The 17,711-nt window shown below is 38.0% G+C and overlaps 1 long non-coding RNA gene across 1 annotated transcript in view; it reads left to right on the plus strand.

Moving 5' to 3' along the window:
- The first annotated feature begins 389 nt into the window (after positions 1 to 389).
- Positions 390 to 17,711, plus strand: part of LOC147380168 (uncharacterized) — a 40,497-nt gene continuing 23,175 nt past the window's right edge. The window contains exon 1 of the long non-coding RNA XR_015134743.1: positions 390 to 1,001. This is a non-coding gene — a long non-coding RNA (uncharacterized LOC147380168). The remainder of the gene's footprint in view (positions 1,002 to 17,711) is intronic.

Consider the following 17,711-nt stretch of genomic DNA (forward strand, 5'->3'; position numbering starts at 1 on the left):
TCCAACACCACAGTTCAAAAGCATCAATTCTTCTGTGCTCAGCTTTCGTTATAGTCCAACTTTCATATCCATATATGACCACTGGAAAAGCCATAGCCTTGACTAGACAGACCTTTGTTGACAAAGTGATGTCTGCTTTTTAATATGCTGTCTAGGTTGGTCATAACTTTCCTTTCAAGGAGTAAGCACCTTTTAATTTCATGGCTGCAGTCATCATCTGCAGTGATTTTGGAGCCCAGAAAAATAAAATCTGACACTGTTTCCACTGTTTCCCTATCTATTTCCCATGAAGTGATGAGACTGGAGGCCATGATCTTAGTATTCTGAATGTTGAGCGTTAAGCCAACTTTTTCACTCTCCTCTTTCACCTTCATCAAGAGACTCTTTAGTTCTTCTTCCCTTTCTGCCATAAGGGTGGTGTCATCTGCACATCTGAGGTTATTGATATTTCTCCCGGCAATCTTGATTCCAGCTTGTGCTTCCTCCAGCTCAGCGTTTCTTATGATGTACTCTGCTTATAAGTTAAATAAGCAGGGTGACAATATACAGCCTTGAGGTACTCCTTTTCCTATTTGGAACCAGTCTGTTGTTTCATGTCCAGTTCTAACGGTTGCTTCCTGACATGCATATAGGTTTCTTAAGAGGCAGGTCAGGTGGTCTGGTATTCCCATCTCTTTCAGAATTTTCCACAGTTTATTGTGATCCACACAGTCAAAGGCTTTGGCATAGTCAATAAAGCAGAAATAGATGTTTTTCTGGAACTCTCTTGCTTTTTATCTTTTTGTACCTAGTTAAATTTGGGATCCAGCCATGACCATTGGTTACAGTATCATTTACAGATGTCTCTACCTACAGGTTTGTAATTCAACTTTCCAGTATCAGGACCTGATTTTTGGGAAGGAAGCAAAAAAAAAAAAAAAAAAAAAACCATCAAAGGAATAGCTTGAAGAACAGCTACAGTGACTTCTTTGTGGACTTCAAACATCAATCTGATTGATTTTGTGAGTTAACATGATCTTTGTGTTACTTGAGTCTTTTAATACAGCAGTGATTGTTTGATTTCACAATATGGATTTGTCTTAAATATAACTGCAGGCTATCTGTGTTGCTGGGTGGTAAAAATGTGCTGGGTAATTCCCTTTTTGTAAAAGGAAATCTCACAGACAGAAAGCTTGTATATATCATATCTAGTGATTTGGTCACAAGCTCAGAGAGAGTAATGACTATTTTTCTCAGTTTAGAGATATATTTTGTTCTTATTAATGTTACTGGTATAAAACTTACATTTTGCAATATTCTTTAGGCCGTTTAGAAGACTTCCTTTTACTTCGTTCTGTTTTTACTATATTAGAGAGCTTCTGAAATTGAAAGTAATTGATTGGTTTACTTTGAAAATGTATCATTCCTTCAGTGACCATTAAGCAGATGTAAAAATCTATTCTTGGCAATCACATCACAAGAATCCCTATGAAAAAGTCTATACCAGAGAAACAACTGGCTTATTTCCTGTTAATTGTAAAATTATTGGTTACAGAATAAAGAATAGCATCAATAACATCTTTTCCTTAATAAAACTCTTAACTTCATCTGCTGCTATTTGCTGACCAGTAAAAGTCTTTTAAGTTATTGTTTTTATTGTACACTTAGTGGAGAGTACAAAATAGAAAAACAACATAAGAAGTATAAAATTTCACCCCAAATAATAGGAATCTAAAAAATCCCATGGATGGAGGAGCCTGGTAGGCGGCAGTCCATGGGGGTCGCTAAGAGTCGGGCACGACTGAGCAACTTCCCTTTCACTTTTCACTTTCATGCATTGGAGAAAGAAATGGCAACCCAGTTCAGTATTCTTGCCTGGAGAATCCCAGGGACAGAGGAGCCTAGTGGGCTGCCCTCTATGGGGTCGCACAGAGTTGGACACGACTGAAGCGACTTAGCAGCAGCAGCAGCAAGGGGGTACAACATATATAAAGTAAATTCACTTTCACAATTAATTTAGCTGCAATTATTTTGTTAAACCTAACACATTTTCTCTGAAATATGAATGATTAATACCAGATAAGAGACAACTTGCTTATTTACTATTAGTTACTTAATTTAAAATTTATAAAAGAAAAGGACTTTATACATTAATCCATTAATAAAATGATTATTTTATATTTATTATTGTGTGTGTGTGTGTGACAGAGAGAGTTTTAGTTTTTAATTTGTGGTTATTTACCCATGCATATCTTTCCATAGAAAGTAGGGTATGGTAAAGATAGAAGTGTACATTGCTTCCCACTTGTGGGAATGGACACTGGCCCTCAAACCTTTTTAATTTCTTTATCTTGATTACTATTTAGTAGAAACTGACACACAAAATGATGTTGCTGCAATGGTAGCTTAAACCTTCTCATTGATTAAGAGAGTAATTTAGTTCTTAGGAACGGGAAGATGGGTGTATATCATGAGAAACTGTTTTAAGTTTCTAAAAATTAATGTTTTCCTAAGAAATTCATTCTCCCATTTTGTCATTTTACTTACTCCAAGCCAGGAAAAAGGAAGAGGTCATGGGAGATAATAATTAAGTAAAATAATTTATTTAAGGTATATATAAAGAGTATACTGTAAACAGCAATATGATTTTAACATTTGAGGTATATTTTAGTCCAACCCACAACCCCCCAACAGATACCTCTGACAAAGCAAGTAATCCGTCTGAAAGGACTAGAATATTAATGTGATCTTTCAGCAATGGTTTGAGGCAGTAGACAACTTTGAAAGGAGATGATGGATTTCCTAAAGAAAATCTCAGCAAATATATTATTTATACAGCTTCATCATATTTCTCTCATCTCTTCCTTGTCTTTTTTCCCTCATGTATTAGCATTTTTTTTACAGCCCTGTCCTGAATGTACTGACTCCTAAAGATTAATGAAAGTTAAAAAAATTCAAATATAGTTTGAATTAAATGACATTGTTCTTGTAACAATAGAGTTTTTAGTATAATAGGACAGACACCAGAGATGTATAAGCTTAAAAAATATGAATAAAGGATAAATACTGTACACAAAGGAGCAGATTAGTGTCATGGTTAAGAGTCATAATACTTCTGTTTAAATCCCGGCTCTTCAACTCACTAGCATGTGACATTTGATAACTCAGTCTTCTATGCACCTCAGTTTCTTTCCTTGTAAAATGGGACTGAAGATTAAATAAGTTGACATATGCAAGATGTGCAATCCTTAGCTCTTTTTAAAACAAAATTAATTAGAAAAGCACTTTAAATTGATGTGTATAAATCTGAGGGGAAGGTAGAAGGGAAATCATGTGGATTTTATGTTGTAGTTGAGGAGAAGGAGGTGTCAGCTTATTTCTGTTAACTATGGAAAGGTTCAGGAAGGAAGGAGGAATACTGCACAGGCTGATATAGTGGGCTTCTGGGAAGAACTTATGGGGAAAAGAGTGGAAAAAAAGAGTTTGGCTTTGAAAGCTGGAGATAGGTCAATATGAACTCAAATGGTAAAAAAAAAAAAAAGTTAGATTTAATCAGAAATGTTATGAGAGATCATTTTAAGAGCATGGAATGGAATGAGTTACGCTACAAAAAACAGATGATTAATTGTGGCTTTGGTAGTGAGATGAAGTTTTGTACATAGAAGTTACAGCGGTAGTGTGTGTAGAAATAAAACATTTAGATTATAGTACAATCTTAGAATAATAGAAATAGAATTCATCATATACATACATGTATGTGTATATACAGATATAGATAGATGGATATGACGTAGAAGGTAGATGGGCCCCTGGGCTGGACACCTGGTGTTCATCAAGTAGAATAAAATTCAAGCTTTGTTCTCACCCAGATACTCCAAGGACAAAGCTAGAGGCAAAATCTGAGCTCTGCAAAAGTACAGACATAAAGCACTCCCTCCTGAGGTCCAGGAAGACTTCCCTGTATGCATATATGCAGCAAAGCTTCCTGGGGGGTCAAAAAGGGAGGGGGACACCATCCCATAAAGTCTGGACATGCACCCATGCACTCACCTATGGTGGGATCATCTTAGAAAAAAATTGCTCACTCACCTTGTGAAGGGTCCTAGGACCAGTCAAGTGTGAAGAAAAAAACAAGTTAATTGGTCACATGTAGACAAAGACCAAGAAGGACTATGCTAAAAAAAGTGATGTAAGCCATCTCTATATTGCACTCCTTACTCAGGACACCTGCACTCCTCCCTAGGTCTGTATCTCTGCCTTACCTGTGACATAAATTAATAAACTGTTTCTCTGTGTGCTCTTCCGTATGTTGTACTGTGTCTCTGATAATAAATTTTGTATCTTGTTTTGGAGTTTTTGCCTCCTTGCAACATACTTGGTTTCAGATGGGGTAAGAATCAGGTAAATTTTCTTCTAGCCTCTAACCTGTAGCCTCTGGTGGACTGTTCAATCCCTGGACAGGGAAATAAGATCTTGATTTAAGACTATTGTATCTCTAAAAATAGATAGATAGGTAGATAGATAAATAAGACAACTATTGATCTGATTTTAAGGTTAATTTATGAACTTCCTTGGTGGTACAACGAATGGGAATCTGCCTACAAATGCAGGGGACATGGATTTAATCCCTGGTCCAGGAAGATTCCACATATGACGGAACAACTAGGCCCATGTGCCATGACTACTGAAGCTTGCCCCGCCCTAGAGCCCATCCTCCTTAACAAGAGAAGCCACCACAATAAACGAGAAGCCCATGCACTGCAACAAAGAGTAGCCCCTGCTTGGCGCAACTAGAGAAAGCCTGTGTAGAGCAATGAAGATCCAGTGCAACCATAAAATTCTTTAAAAAAATTTAGAAAATGGTTACTCTACTTGAAAGTGACTTAATAACTCTCCTTTCTTACATTTCATAATGAGAAGGCCCAAATGGATTAAGTTTGGGCAGGAGGTGACTACAGGGAAACTCCTAATCTAGTGCAGATTAGCCTAGACAGAAGTTTTCATGGCCTCTTGGCAAGATCCCCTGGAGGAGGGAAAGACTACCCACTTCAGTATTCTGGCCTAGAGAATTCCATGGACTGTATAGTCCGTGGGGTCACAAAGAGTCAGACACGACTGAGCGACTTTCATTTTCCATATTTTTGTTATTGATGGTGGTGAGTGCAGTTACCTGAAAACAAGTTAAAATACCTAGTAAGTGTGGTATAATTTTTAAGTCATAAAAAAATCCTGCCTAGTTTTCCTGGGATAACATGTACTAATTGAATCATAACTTGAAGTGAAAGTGTTAGTCGCTCAGTTGTGTCTGACTCTTTGTGACCCCATGGACTGTAACCCACCAGGCTCCTCTGTCCATGGAATTCCCCAGGCAAGAATAGTGGAGTGAGGTAGCCATTTATTTACTCCAGGGGATCTTTCTGGCTGAGGGATTGAACCTGGGTCTCCTGCATTGGAGACAGATTCTTTACTGTCAGAGCCACCAGGGAATCATAACTCACTTTGTATCAAATGTCAGTTGATATTAGCATGGCAAGACCATATACCTTTGGATATTTAATAGTCATAATTGTGAGACTATTTTTAAAGGCTGATCAACAGATCCAACTGTATTCCTGGATTTTCCATCTTATTGATATTTTATAGTAGTTTCAGAAGTGTGGAGGCTAGTGTAAGTAAACTATAACTTATGGTACATGAACCATGAACTTCCAGATGTTCAAGCTGGATTTAGAAAAGGCAGAGGGACCAGAGATCAAATTGCCAACATCTGCTGGATCATCGAAAAACCAAGACAGTTCCAGAAAAATATCTCCTTCTGCTTTATTGACTATGCCAAAGCTTTTGACTGCGTGTATCACAACATCTGTGGAAAATTCTGAAAGAGATGGGAATACCAGACCACCTTACCTGCCTGCTGAGAAGTCTGTATTCAGGTCAAGAAGCAACAGTTAGAACCGGACATGGAACAACAGACTGGTTCCAAATCGGGAAAGGTGTACGTCAAGGTTGTATATTGTCACCCTGCTTATTTAATTTATATGCAGAGTACATCATATGAAACGCTGGGCTGGAGGAAGCACAAGCTGGAATCAAGACTGCTGGGAGAAATATCAATAACCTCAGATATGCAGATGACACTACCCTTCTGGCAGAAAGGGAAGAAGAACTAAAGAGCCTGTTGATGAAAGTGAATGAGGAGAGTGATAAAACTGGCTTAAAACTCAACTTTCAGAAAACTAAGATGATACAGTGCAGAAATACAAAGGATTATAAGAGACTATTATGAACAACTATATGGGAATAAAATGGATAACCTGGAAGAAATGGACAGATTCTTAGAGGAGTTCAATCTTCCAAACTGAACCAGGAAGAAATAGAAATTATGAACAACCCAATTACAAGCACTGAAATTGAAGTTGTGATCAAAAATTTCCCACAAAACAAAAGCCCAGGACCAGATGGCTTCATAGGAGAATTCTATCAAACATTTAGAGAAGAGCTAATGCCTATCCTTCTAAAACACTTTCAAAAAAGTGCAGAGGAAAGAACATGTCCAAACTCATTCTACAAGGCCACCATTACTCTGATACCAAAACCAGACAAAGACAACACAAAAAAAGAAAACTACAGGCCAATATCACTGTTGAACACAGATGCAAAAATCCTCAACGAAATTTTAGCAAACAGAATTCAGCAACACATCAAAAAGCTCATACACCATGATCAAGTTGGGTTATCCCAGGAATTCAAGGATTCCTCAATACATGCAAATCAATCAATGTGATACATCACATTAACAAACTGAAAGATAAAACCCATATGATCATCTCAATAGGTCCAGAAAAAGCCTTTGACAAAATTCAGCACCCATTTATGATTAAGACTTCAAAAAATGGGCATAGAAGGAACCTACCTCAACATGGTAAAGGGCATATATGATAAGCCTACAGCAAACATTATTCTAAATGGTGAAAAACTGAAAGCATTCCCCCTAAGATCAGGAACAAGACACGGGTGTCCACTTTCACCACTATTATTCAACATAGTTTTGGAAGTCCTAGCTACAGCAATCAGAGAAGAAAGAGAAATAAAAGGAATCCAGATTGGAAAAGAAGTAAAGCTCTCACTGTTTGCAGATGACATGATACTATACATAGAAACCCTAAAGATAGTATCAGAAAATTACTAGAGCTAATCAGTGAATTTAGCAAAGTTGCAGGATACAAAATCAGTACCCCCCAAATCACTTGCATTTCTATATACTAACAATGAAAAATCAAAAAGAGAAATTAAGGAATTGATCCCATTCACCATGGCAACAAAAAGAATTAAATATTTAGGAATAAACTTACCTAAGGAGACAAAAGAACTGTACACAGAAAATTATGACACTAATGAAAGAAATCAAAGATGACATAAACAGATGGAGAAATATGCTGTGTTCCTGGGCAGGAAGAATCAATAGTGTGAAAATGACTATACTACCAAATGCAATCTACAGATACAATGTGATCCCTATCAAATTACCAATGGCATTTTTCACAGAACTAGACCAAAAAATTTCACAATTCATATGGAAACACAAAAGACCCCGAATAGCCAAAGCAGCCTTGAGAAAGAAGGATGGAGCTAGAGGAATCAACCTTCTTGACTTCAGATTACACTACAAAACTACAGTCATCAAGACAGTATGGTACTGGCACAAAAACAGAAATATAGAACAATGGAACAAGATATAAAGTCCAGAAATAAACCCATGCACCTCTGGGTACCTTATTTTTGACAACAGAGGCAAGAATATACAATGGGGCAAAGACAGCCTCTTCAATAAATGGTGCTGGGAAAACTGGACAGCCACATGTAAAAGAATGAAACTAGAACACTTCCTAACATCATACACAAAGATAAACTCAAAATGGATTAAAAACCTAAATGTAAGACCAGAAACTACAAAACTCTTAGAGGAAAACATAGGCAGAACACTTGATGACATAAATCAAAGCAAGATTCTCTATGGCCCACCTCCTAGAGTAACAGAAATAAAAACAAAAGTAAATAAGTGGGACCTAATTGAATTTACAAGCTTTTGCACAGCAAAGTAAAGTATAAGTAAGGTGAAAAGACAACTCTCAGAATGGGAGAAAATGATAGCAAATAAAACAACTGACAGAAGATTAATTTCCAAAATATATAAGCAGCTCATACAACTCAATGCCAGAAAAGCAAACAATCCAATCAAAAAGTGGGAAAAGACCTAAACAGACATTTCTCCAAAGAAGACCAACAGATGGCTAACCAACAGATGAAAAGATGCTCAACGTAGCTCATTATTAGAGAAATGCAAATCAAAACTATAATGAGATATCACCTCACACCAGTCAGAATGGCCATCATCAAAAAATCTACAAACAATAAATGCTGGAGAAGGTGTGGAGAAAAGGGAACACTCTTGCACTGTTGGTGGGAATGTAAATTGATACAGCCACTATGGAAAACAGTATGGAGATTCCCTTACAAACTAGGAATAAAATCACCATATGACCCAGCAATCCCAGTCTTAGGTATATAAGGTATATATATATAACCTGAGGAAACCAAAATTGAAAAAGGCACATGTATCCCACTGTTAAATGCAACACTGTTTACAATAGCTAGAACATGGAAGCAACCTAGATGTCCACTGACAGATGCATGGATAAAGAAGTTGTGATACATATACACAATGGAATATTAGTCACCCATAAAAAGGAATGCATTTGAGTCAGTTCTAAAGAGGTGGGTGAACCTAGAACCTATACACAGAGTGAAGTGAATCAGAAAGAGAAAGATAAATATCATATTCTAACACATATATACAGAATCTAGAAAAATGGTACTGAAGAATTTATTTACAGGGCAGCAATGGAGAAATAGACATAGAGAATAGACTTATGGACAAGGGGTGTGGGGAAGACAGGGTGAGATGTATGCCAAGAGTAACATGGAAACATATTACCATATGTAAAATAGATAACCAACAGGAATTTGCTGTTGGGCTCAGGAAACTCAAACAGGGGCTCTGTATCAATCTAGAGGGGTAGGATGGAGCAGGAGATGGGAGGGAGGTTCAAAAGGGGATATATGTATACCTATGGCTGATTCATGTTGAGGTTTAACAGTAAACAACAAAATTCTGTAAAGCAATCATCCTTCAATAAAAAAATAAAAAGAGCAACAACAACAAAACACTAAGATCATGGCATCTGATCCCATCCCTTCATGGCAAAGAGATGGGGAAATAATGGAAACAATGAGACACTTTACTTTTTTGGGCTCCAAAATCACTGCAGATGGTGACTGCAGCCATGAAAAGATGCTTGCTCCTTGGAAGAAAAGCTATGACCAACCTAGACAGCATATTAAAAAGCAGAGACATTACTTTGCCAACAAAGGTCCATCTAGTAAAAGCTATGGTTTTTCCAGTGGTCATGTATGGATGTGAGAGTTGGACTATAAAGAAAGCTGAGTGCCGAATAATTGATGCTTTTGAACTGTCATGTTGGAGAAGACTCTTGAGAGTCCCTTGAACTGCAAGAAGATCAAGTGAGTCAATGCTAAAGGATATCAGTCCTGAATATTCATTGGAAGGGTTGATGCTGAAGCTGAAACTTCAATATTTTGGCCCCCTGATGCAAAGAACTGATTCATTGGAGAAAACCCTGATGCTAGAAAAGATTGAAGGCAGGAGGAGAAGGGGACGACAGACCATGAGATATTTGGATGGCATCACCAGCTCTATGGACATTAATTTGAGCAAGCCTCAGGAGTTGGTGATGGACAGGGAAGCTTGGTGTGCTGCAGTCCGTGGGGTTGCCAAGAGCTGGACATGACTGAGTGACTGAACTGAACTGAACTTATTGTTCAAGGTATTGGGATGGTTTGAAGAAAAGATTGGCAGCAATCAGAAATCCCAGGTTGGAGTTCTGCCTAGGACTGTGGATTTCATTCTCCTGTTCATCTTCCTCTCTCCCATCTTTGAGCTCTAGGAAGAAGCTCTGGGACCTTGAGATCCAGATGAAACATTGGTAGCGCATTGCTGGTAGTGCTGGTAGATAGATGAGAAGCCTGCTGTGTGATGATGGGGAGCAGTAGGGTTCTTACCTTCAAGCATAGGGCAGGAGCTACATGAACAGAATAGATGGTCTCCAGATTTTGTTTGCCATTTTGTTTGAGTGAACTGATAAATTCTCATTAGGCTTGGCTCACAGTAAATCTTAAACTTATTTTGGTTGAATAGCTTAGGTAAATATTAATCCTGATAAGTGCTGATCTGGAACAAAAATGTTATATTTGAGGTAATGGTGTTAAGGTATCTTCTGCATATTGAATGACTCTATTATCCATGTGAAATGAAAGGGTTAGACTTATAGAAGTCAATTTGCATCCTATTTTAATCCTATTTTTATCTTCCTAGGCAGGGGGAGAGAAAATTCCCAACTGGTATCTATATGTGTGTGTGTGTGTGTGTGTGTGTGTATACTGGTTTCTGTATGTGTGTGTGTGTGTGTAAAAATATTGAGAGGTCAGCATTATTATTCACAAATCAAAATTATTATATCTCTACTGATAGACATTAATTTTTTGAGATACAAAACAATCAGGAATGGGAAGAGCAAATTTCATAATGGCTACAAAATAGAGAAATTGCTAAACAATTCCCCCCCAAAATCAAGGAAAAACACATTTTTCTTTTTACTGGTGAATAAATACAGTAGATTAAGAAGTTATATATGTTTCACATAGTCTAGTTAAATATATTAAATTTGTACTTGAAGTTATAAAAATGAGCCTGAAAGTCTTTGGTTTCCTTTTGGTTCGAAATTTCAATGTGGCTTTTGAAGGGATATCTGTCTTCCCCATTAAGTTGTAATGCCATTTCCTCTCTGAGGATCTAACATCATCTTCTTCACGTTGCCTAACTGATGTCCGTTGAATCTGATCTAACAGTGACCCACTCTGTAACAGTGTTTCAGCCCTAAAACTTTTACTTCATGAAACCTTCTCATGCCTCAGTTTGAGCGTTTTTTGTCTTAAATTTGTAAGGCAATTAGATCATCTTATAGACCTGTCAATGTTCTGCTGTTAATGATTTTCCCTTACAGTGACTTCAAGGAGTTTCTGAAGGAATCTTCTTCACTGAGCATTATAGATTCCTTAGGCATGGGGTATAACCTAGTCTTTTTATTGAGGAGAGCTCCTTACCCATTGCCTTATGGCCCATACTTTATTTTTTTATGGATTTTATTGACCTCTCACATATTTTAAATTTAAGGTAAATTATGAAATGATTAATCCTGTGATTTAGCACGTGAAAGTGAAAGTTGCTCAGTTGTGTCCAACTCTTTGCAACCCCATGGACTGTCCATGGAGTTCTCCAGGCCAAAATACTGAAGTGGGTAGCCTTTCCCTTCTCCAGGGGATCTTCCCAACCCAGGGATCGAACCCAGGTCTCTCGCATTGTAGGTGGATTCTTTACCAACTGAGCTATCAGGATTTGGCATAGAAGGTAAGAAAAAAAGATTCAATGGTCATATTTTCTCCAATATATTTTTTAGCCTCAGATTAAATCAAGGATGATGTCTACAGAGGACCCATTGTAGATAATATGCGTACAAATAAAGATCTTTGGTGTGACTAGCCAAAAAACTAATTCCTTCTTTGAAACGTTCTATTTACTATATCTTAATCTGAGATACAACTCTTCCCTGGTGTCTCAGACGGTAAAGCATCTGCCTACAATGTGGGAGAACCAGGGTTCAATCTCTGGGTCAGGAATATCTCCTGGAGAAGGAAATGGCAATCCACTTCAGTATTCTTGTCTGGAAAATCCCATGGATGGAGGAACCTGGTAGGCTACAGTCCATGAGGTCGCAAAGAGTCGGACACGACTTCCAACTATGTCCTAAACAATTTTTATACCTGACTCAAAGAATAGACAAAAGGCCTTTTCTGCCTAAGCCACCATTTCTTCTCCGTCATTTTCTTCTGCTTCTCATCCCTTTATTCTCTCCATGCCCACCCATCCTCCTCCTTGTTCTTCCTCAAACAGTCAAGCATACTCCTTATTCAAGGACTTGACGCTTCCTGCTCCATCTCCCTGAGATGCTGCTCCTTCAGATTTTGATAGAGTTAAGCTCTTTTGTGCTTTCAGGTTTTTTTGGTCAAAATTTACCTTCCAGTGAGCCACTTAAGTCAATGTTTAAAAATTCAAACTCCTATCTGTACATTTCATTTTTTCTCTTCCTACTTTATCTCCTCAGCACTGATTACAATCTAGCACATCACATATACTATTTATTTCCTGTCTTCCACTCCACAATTTAAGCCCCATGAGGGCAAGACATTTTTTTCACTGTCATATCCTCAGTGCATAGCAGAGCTTGGCACCTCTAAGTATTCCAACTATTTGTTGATTTAATGATTGAAAGAAAGAATAACTATGATGTCTGGTCATATGGCTAAATTTTTCCTTCTTCAGATGTAATCTGTGCTTAATATAAATCTCTCCAAATCCAAATTAAGGACTGTGGAATTAGTGTTAGTTTAAAGCTGCTATGATATTTAAAATCATCAATGCAAATAAAGGGTCAGTGTACATACCTTTTGTAAGACTGCTGGATAAGTAAATTATATTTTTTGTCATATGACTGTCTTTATTTTTATTTCAAAGAACAAATAAATAAATCAGCAGAAAAAATATTTAGATAAGTGGTATACAGTGACACCATAGGGAAATAGATTTGATGACTTAAACTTGTTTCAAGCAAATTATGATTGCTGCCCAGGAGAGAAAAGCAAAAACCAAGAGATTGTTTCTGCTTCTATTTGCTGGGAATAGTGTACACATAATGCATTTGACGGGAACTAATGACAAAAGGGAACTAGAACTATTCACAGCTAAATGACAGGGAGCCCTGGCATGTTGCAGTCCATGGAGTCACAAAGAGTCAGACACAACGGAGCAACTGAACTGAACTGAACAGCTAAATATTTATAATTTCACAACTGAGTACAGATCAAATGAGTCTGCCTAAAATGGAGGAAAGTCATACAATTCTTCAAAAGCAGTTCCTGGAGAAAAAAACAAGAGCTAACTTGTCTTAAAAGAGCCTGATCTTTGTGCCTGGCACAATGCTTAGGACTTGGCTCACACTGAAATGCTAAGTCCTCCAGCAACATTATAAGTGGGTCCTATTTATTTTCTCCACTTTGTGGATGAGAAAATGGAAGAGAGGTTGTGCAGCTTGCCTAGTTGTACAGAGCTGCTAAACGGTAACACAGAGATTCTGCGTTGTATGGTCTTCTTAGTTATACAATATAGTGTTGAACATGGAGACCACAACTTGGATGCAAGCCTAACAGCCATTTTTGGCTGTTTAAGTTCAACTCTAAGGGGGCAGACATCTTAAAAGGGTATCCCATAGGATTAAATTACCAACTGATAGCAATAGTGAATGTATTTCATAGCAACTTTTTAACATCCATTTTTCCCTAGCTATTCAAAAATAAAAAATGAAAATCAAGTTAAATACAGAGACTGACTTTAGTATCAGTTCTTTTGTTTAACTTCTGAAGTCAAAGTTGACTAGATTCAATATTTGAAAGAGTCAGCCTTACAGAGTCGACATCTGAAAAAGAAAGAAGCCAGGAGAGAGAGCTAATTAACCTTTTTGATTCGTAGATGGAGAATTCCCTTACCCCCTGGTGATAAGCCTGTTTGTCTCCTTGACAGTGAAGTGTTGCATCCTACAGATACAAAGAAAGGAAGACATAAAGCAGTATGCTGCTGCTGCTAAGTCGCTTCAGTCTTGTCTGACTCTGTGCGACCCCATAGACTACAGCCTACCAAGCTCCCCTGTCCCTGGGATTCTCCAGGCAAGAACACTGGAGTGGGTTGCCATTTCAGCAGTATACTACTACTACTACTACTAAGTCGCTTCAGTCGTGTCCGACTCTGTGCAACCCCATGGACTGCAGCCTACCAGGCTTCTCCATCCATGGGATTCTCCAGGCAAGAACACTGGAGTGGGTTGCCATTTCCTTCTCCAATGCATGAAAGTGAAAAGTGAAAGTGAAGTCGCTCAGTCGTTTCCGACTCTTAGCGACCCGGTGGACTGCAGCCTACCAGGCTCCTCCGTCCATGGGATTTTCCGGGCAACAGTACTGGAGTGGGGTGCCATTGCCTTCTCCTTCAGCGGTATAGCAAATGCTAAGTTAAAAAAAAAAAAGATATGGAGTCTGGTCTGGATATAGTAAACATTTGAAAGTGGGGCAGAGATGATGGAGATTTATAAATGTACAGACAAGGAAAAGTCAAGAAAAGCTATCCTTTAGCTGTTGTCATTCTTTCTATCATGACTAGCCATTACTTTTTTTGGAGGAAAAGTCTTTCAGGCTGTTTTTCCAGATTCTTCTTTACTTCCATCCTCATTAGCAGTTGCCTGACCTAGGACTGCCTAAGAGATGTTTTCAAACAGATTTGATCATGCTTACCAGTTCTGCTGACTCAAATGCTATTAAATTACCTATGATTTCTTTTTTAAACTCTGGAAAACAGAAGATATATATATTATAAACCAATAACTTTTTCCTTCTTTTCTCTCCTTTTTTAAGCTTCCCTGGCTACTCTTAAAACTATACCCATTTTTCCCTAGCTGTAAAAGTTTTCCTATATTATTATGTTGTTAGTCATAGCCTTTGTGGATTTTATATTTTGTGATAGTAATTTAATCTGTTATAGCACAAGCAGGTTCAACTTGTTTACTTCAGTGACCTACTATGCTGGAGTGGTTAAAAAAAAAAACACCCAAGTTCCCTTATGAGAATTTTAAGCCAAATTCTCTCTGTCCAGATGGTTCCTGCTACTAGGCCAGGAAAACGTAGAGCCTCTCTATTTCCTGCTGATTTGTTTATAGTGGCCCTTGATTACTATTAACAATCCCCAGCTGTACCAGTCACCTAGCCCTGTCTCCCTTCCATCTCTTCCATCCTCATTAACCCTTTGGGGTTGGTTCCTGCTTTTCTGAAGTCTGATCCTTCCTCACTTCTTCACAAAAGAAACAAAACTTTAATTTCAAAAACTTTCTAGGAAACAACTGGAAAAATAAAGAATTAATTCTGTCCATAAAGGCAAACATGGCAATGTTGACATCTGAACAATTCTAGGAAAGAATTCTTTGACTTTATTTTTTAACTTTGCACTCCTGCAACCATATACATGCTCATTTTCACTTAGTTTTTAAATAAATAATGAATCCTGAAGCATGTAAAAATACAAAAACTCATGCATGCACATGTCTCTATCTGTGTCAGATTGTTTCTTGGAGATATTTTAGATATAGCTTTGTCAAATCTTTAGAGTTTTTCATTACTCAAAGCTCACTCTTGATATAATTTCCCATTACTTCTTTTTTAAAAAATTTATTTATTTTTTTATTGAAGGAAAATTGCTTTACAGAATTTTGTTGTTTTTGTCAAACCTCAACATGAATCAGCCATAGGTATACATATATTCCCTCCCTTTTGAACCTCCCTCCCATCTTCGTCCCCCCTCCACCCCTCTAGGTTGATACAGAGCCCCTGATTGAGTTTTCTGAGCTTTTCAGCAAATTCCTGTTGGCTATGTATTTTACATATGATAATGTAAGTCTATGCCCCGACCAGTTATGCTGAAGAAGCTGAAGTTGAATGGTTCTATGAAGATCTACAAGACCTTTTAGAACTAACAACCAAAAAAGAAGTCCTTTTCATTATAGAGGACTGGAATACAAAAGTAGGAAGACAAGAAACACCTAGAATAACAGGCAAATTTGGCCTTGGAGTACAGAATGAAGCAGAGCAAAGGCTAATAGAGTTGTGCCAAGAGAACACACTGGTTATAGCAAACACCCTCTTCCAACAACACAGGAGAATATTCTACACATGGACATCACCAGATGGTCAACATCGAAATCAGATTGATTATGTTTGCAGCCAAACATAGAGAAGCTCTATACAGTCAGCAAAAACAAGACTGGGAGCTGACTGTGGCTCAGATCATGAACTCCTTATTGCCAAATTCAGACTTAAATTGAACAAAGTGAGGAAAACCACTAGACCATTCAGGAATGACCTAAATCAAATCCTTTATGATTATGTGGTGGAAGTAAGAAATAGATTTAAGGGACTAGATCTGATAGACAGAGTGCCTGATGAACTATGGATGGAGGTTCATGACATTGTATAGGAAGCAGGGATCAAGACCATCCCGAAGAAAAAGAAATGCAAAAAAGCAAAATGGCTACCTGAGGAGGCCTTACTAATAGCTGTGAAAAGAAGAGAAGCAAAAAGCAAAGGAGAAAAGGAAAAATATACCCATTTGAATGCAGAGTTCCAAAGAATAGTAAGAAGAGATAAGAAAGCCTTCCTCAGCAATCAGTGCAAAGTAATAGAGGAAAACAGTAGAATGGGAAAGACTAGAGATCTCTTCAAGAAAATGAGAGATACCAAGGGAATATTTCATGCAAAGATGGGTGCAATAAAGGACAGAAATGGTATGGACTTACCAGAAACAGAAGATATTGAGAAGAGATGACAAGAATACACAGAAGAACTGTACAAAAAAGATCTTCTTGACCCAGGTAATCACGATGGTGTGATCACTCACTTACAGCCAGACATCCTTGAATGCAAAGTCAAGTGGGCATTAGGAAGCATCACAACGAACAGAGCTAGTGGAGGTGATGGAATTCCAGTTGAGCTATTTCAAATCCTGGAAGATGATGCTGTGAAAGTGCTGCACTCAGTATGCCAGCAAATTTGGAAAACTCAGCAGTGGCTACAGGACTGGAAAAGGTCAGTTTTTATTCCAATCTCAAAGAAAGGCAATGCCAAAGAATGTTCAATCTACCGCACAGTTGCACTGATCTCACACGCTAGTAAAGTAATGCTCAAAATTCTGCAAGCCAGGCTTCATCAATACGTGAACCATGAACTTCCAGATGTTCAAGCTGGTTTTAGAAAAGGCAGAGGAACCAGAGATCAAATTGCCAACATCCGCTGGATCATCAAAAAAGCAAGAGAATTCCAGGAAAAAATCTATTTCTGCTTTATTGACTATGCCAAAGCCTTTGACTGTGTGGATCACAATAAACTGTGGAAAATTCTGAAAGAGATGGGAATACCAGACCACCTGACCTGCCTCTTGAGAAACCTGTATGCAGGTCAGGAAGCAACAGTTAGGACTGGACCTGGAACAACAGACTGGTTCCAAATAGGGAAAGGAGTACATCAAGGCTGTATATTGTCACCTTGCTTATTTAACTTATATGCAAAGTACATCCTGAGAAACGATGGGCTGGAGGAAGCACAAGCTGGAATCAAGATTGCCGGGAGAAATATCAATAACCTCAGATATGCAGATGATACCATCCATATGGCAGAAAGGGAAGAACTAAAGAGCCTCTTGATGAAAGTGAAAGAGGAGAGTGAAAAAGTTGGCTTAAAGCTCTACATTCAGAAAACTAAGATCATGGTTTCCGGTCCCATCACTTCATGGCAAATAGATGGGGAAACAGTGGAAACAGTGTCAGACGTTGTTTTTTGGGGGCTCCAAAATCACTGCAGATGGTGACTGCAGCCATGAAATTAAAAGACGCTTATTCCTTGGAAGGAAAGTTATAACCAACCTAGACAGCATATTAAAAAGCAGAGAC

The sequence above is a fragment of the Bos grunniens genome, chromosome 1 (genome assembly GCF_055505025.1).
Source record: "Bos grunniens cultivar Pamir isolate PY7600 chromosome 1, Bosgru_T2T1.0, whole genome shotgun sequence".
Taxonomy (NCBI): domain Eukaryota; kingdom Metazoa; phylum Chordata; class Mammalia; order Artiodactyla; family Bovidae; genus Bos; species Bos grunniens.